Raw genomic sequence first — 3,579 nt, 5'->3', positions numbered from 1 at the left:
CCTGTTTTGCCCTCAGTCACTAAGTAGTCACCAGCAAAGTAGAAAGATCCAAGTTTTAGGCCCCCTTGCCCAGAGGTGGTTGGAACCTAGGTCTCATTGACAGCCCAGCAAAGTACTTGACCCACCACATCACGGGTCAGTAACCACCCAGGGGCTTCTCTAGCACTTTTGTGAGGCTGGTCTCTGAACAGATAATAGTGGAAGGTTGGTAAGAAATATGTGGGGCCAGGAGAAAGGTGGAGGACTTGTGACTGAGTGGATGAAGAAAATGCCACTCGGATGACTGGAAAAAAAAAACTAGAATGTTATACTAGATGTATATAAACCGTGTAAGAAGGCTTTGAGATACTGACCTCATGTATTACGGTTATTCCTATCGTTATTTTTAGCGATATTGCTATTATCATTGTGATTGTTATTATATCTTAACCTGAAAGGTTTTGCAAAGTGGGAAACACAGGGACTATTCAGCAAATGAAGGCTCTGATTTCCTTCCTGAGAACAGTCCTGTTCAGTCCATTCAGAGGTTTTTTATTTTGGCACTCCTCAGTGTGTAGGACTGAACAGTCCTGTTCAGTCCATTCAGAGGTTTTTTATTTTGACACTCCTCAGTGTCTAGATCACCAGGTTCACCGTGGGGATGGCCACCATGTAGAGCACAGAGATTGCCTTATCCACTGTGAATTTCTGGAAGGGTCGGTCATCAAATGAACATGCCAGGTCCAAAATGCAAGCACACCAATGTAATCTGTGCAGTACAAGTGGAAAGGGCTTTGTGCTTCCCTTCCATAACATGCTTTCTTATCTTGCCCAAGATGATAGTATAGGAAATTAGTAATGCAAAGAAGTCCCCAGAGATTACAGACCTATTGTTGGAGATGATTGGCAAGTCTATCACATGGGTTTCTGTGCAAGCAAGTTTCATGACCCGTGGGACATCACAGTGGAAATTATCTAGTAGAGTGGGTCCACAAAAGGGTGACTGAAAGATCAGTGCAATTTGGACACTAGAATGGACAAAGCCACCCAACCATGCCCCAGTCACTAGCCCTATGCAACTCCCCCCCGGTTCATGATGTTCAAGTACCATAATGGTTTATAGATGGCCACATATCGGTCATCTGCCATTACTGTGAGGTAGAAGACTGAGGTGCCTCCTGAGAAGTGGAAGAAAAATATCTGTATCAAGCCCCTGTGAAATGAGATGGTTTTGTGTGGGGACAGGAGGTCCCTCAGCATCATGGACAGTCAGTGAGGACTTGAAGAGGTCCAGGAAGGCCAAGTTGGTGAGCAAGAAGTACATGGGCTTATGGAGGTGGCAGGTGCAAATGACTATAGTGATGATAGTGAGGTTACCAAACCAGGTAGCAATGTAGACTATGAGGAAGGCCAGAAAGAGGAAGCACGGCAGTTCAGGGCTCTGACAGATGCCCACAAAGACAAATCCTTTCACTGTGTTAGTGAAGTTCTCCCAATTCATGCTGTGTTCTTAAAGTAGACCTGTAGGAAGGACATTAAATGAGGACAAAGCTGTACTTTTACACTTGTATTCTCAAAATACTGCTAGTCTGTCACGTTCAGATCACAGGAAAACGACTTCTTCCTTGGACATGGAAATGTGGACTGTGATGGGGTTACTTTCCCCTTTCTCTGAAGCCTATGGTGTTACTCCTATATGATAATGAGACAGAGCATTGTAGGACTCTTTCTGTATTATGCTATTCAGACAGTAAGGTGATGATACATTTAAATCAATTAAATCAATTAAATTGAGCACGCTGTCATGAAGTTAGAACCATTTCAAAGCAGTCACCGGTTACGGCTTTCACAGACCTGCCCAATGGTGACTTGGTACTAGAGGGCCTGATAAGCGAGGGCATGGACAAGTCTACCCCTCCTCTGAGGTGGGAGAGGGGTGGGAAGGAGTGTCATGGAGCTCAGATGCAGAGAAAACACCATGTAGCTACTTTCACTCCGCAGCCAGCAAGATGCAACAGGAGCTATTGGTGAGAAGGGAGAAGTCTTGAAAAACATTTTTGAAGTGAATGGGAAAGAGGGAAGGAGTGGGGAAAAGAAGACTAACAATTAAAAAGGACCAACAGCTTGTATGTGTTTCTCTTGATTTGGACCAGTCAGAGGATTTCGTCGAGCAGTGACCAGCGTCTGGCTAGTGCGGCTACCCTGCTGAGCCAACGAACTTGGCAGAAGTAAATAATGTCGTCGTGGTCTGATCCTATCTCAGCAAGAAATGCTTGGGACTGTCTACGATTAAGCCCCTTTGACCTTATGAAAGTGACTGTAGAAACAACCTGTTCCATCACAAGTTTCATTTCCAGGACTTTTGCACACCGTTGTTCCTGGTGAGTGTTGCAGTGATGTGTGATGACATCCCGAGGCATGGACTTGACCAGTAAACAGACAGATCCATTGTGCTTGCCTATCCTTTCAGGGGCACCATCCGTTGTTAGACCACAGAGTTAGTCCTCTGGAAGACTGAATTCCAACAAGGCGCATTTCACTTCATTGAAAATGTCCTGTCCCGTTGTTTTGCCTTGCATTGGACACAAGTCGAGCAGTTCCCCAGCAACATGGGATTGTTTGGTTCCTCCTCACACAAAGATTGCCAGTTAAGCTGTATCACTCCCATCTGTGCTTTCATCAACCCCTGAGCTGTAAAACTGCTGGGCACTGAGTTTTTTCATCAGTGAATCATCAGTGTTTGATGCCATGTCGTCTACTCTTCTAGCAACCGTCTGATGAGAAAGGCTGGTTTTCTCCACGTTTGACTGTTTGTCAGGGAATACCACAGATGTAAATGTGCCCAAGCAATCTTTCACACATTCTCCATCAGACAACAGTTTCCCCCTTCTAGCTATTGCCTCAGATATCAAGAAGCTGATCTTGGTCACTGCCTTAGACTTCTGCCTCGCAGCTTTGAAGAAAGACGGCTGCCCGTTCATGCTCTGTGTTAGAGAGTTCACCCGATCACTTTTAACCTGACCCACCAAGTTGTCACATGTCTTTGCATACTTTGTTGTATGCTAATGTCGCTTCACATTGTACTTCTTGCAGACAGCCACTTTCTCATGGCAAATCAGACACAGGATGTTCCTGTTTTGTTAAAGAGCAAAAAAAAATCAGTGGTCCAAATATCTTTGAAAACTCGACATTCAACATCAATTTTTCATTTCCTTTGATTTGCTATCTTTTTAGCGTAGGGTAGGCCCTGTGGCTAACAGAGACAAAATTAATTTTAGTCATAGGAAAACTAGTTTGGTAGAGACAGGTGAAGTTAAAAACAACTCACCAGTTCAAAATCACCATTTTATGACTATGTAATAAAACTGTGGTATTAATATGGACCCCCATCCATCAGCTATAGTCATAATATGTACGGTACAGCCTGACGTGTAGGTGCTGCCATCATATGCCAAGTGCAGCTTCAGATGCCTCTCAGTAATGCCATCTAATGCCAGTTAATGCCTCATAAGCATAGTAAAGTCCCCATCTGTAAGGTAAAAAACAAACAAACAGAAATAGCTTGCCCTGGACAGTGACTGTGTCTGTGTTTGCAGGTAC

General features: G+C 44.2%; 1 pseudogene; it reads right to left on the bottom strand.

Moving 5' to 3' along the window:
* Nucleotides 1–615: 615 nt before the first annotated feature.
* LOC102563718 (olfactory receptor 4D9-like) lies at nt 616–1,480 on the bottom strand (annotated as a pseudogene).
* Between the last annotated feature and the right edge of the window lie 2,099 nt (nt 1,481–3,579).

The sequence above is a fragment of the Alligator mississippiensis genome, chromosome 8, assembly GCF_030867095.1.
Source record: "Alligator mississippiensis isolate rAllMis1 chromosome 8, rAllMis1, whole genome shotgun sequence".
In the NCBI taxonomy this organism is placed as follows: domain Eukaryota; kingdom Metazoa; phylum Chordata; order Crocodylia; family Alligatoridae; genus Alligator; species Alligator mississippiensis.
The sequence above is the reverse complement of the archived record's forward strand: the minus strand, read 5'-3'. Positions and strand labels throughout refer to the sequence as shown.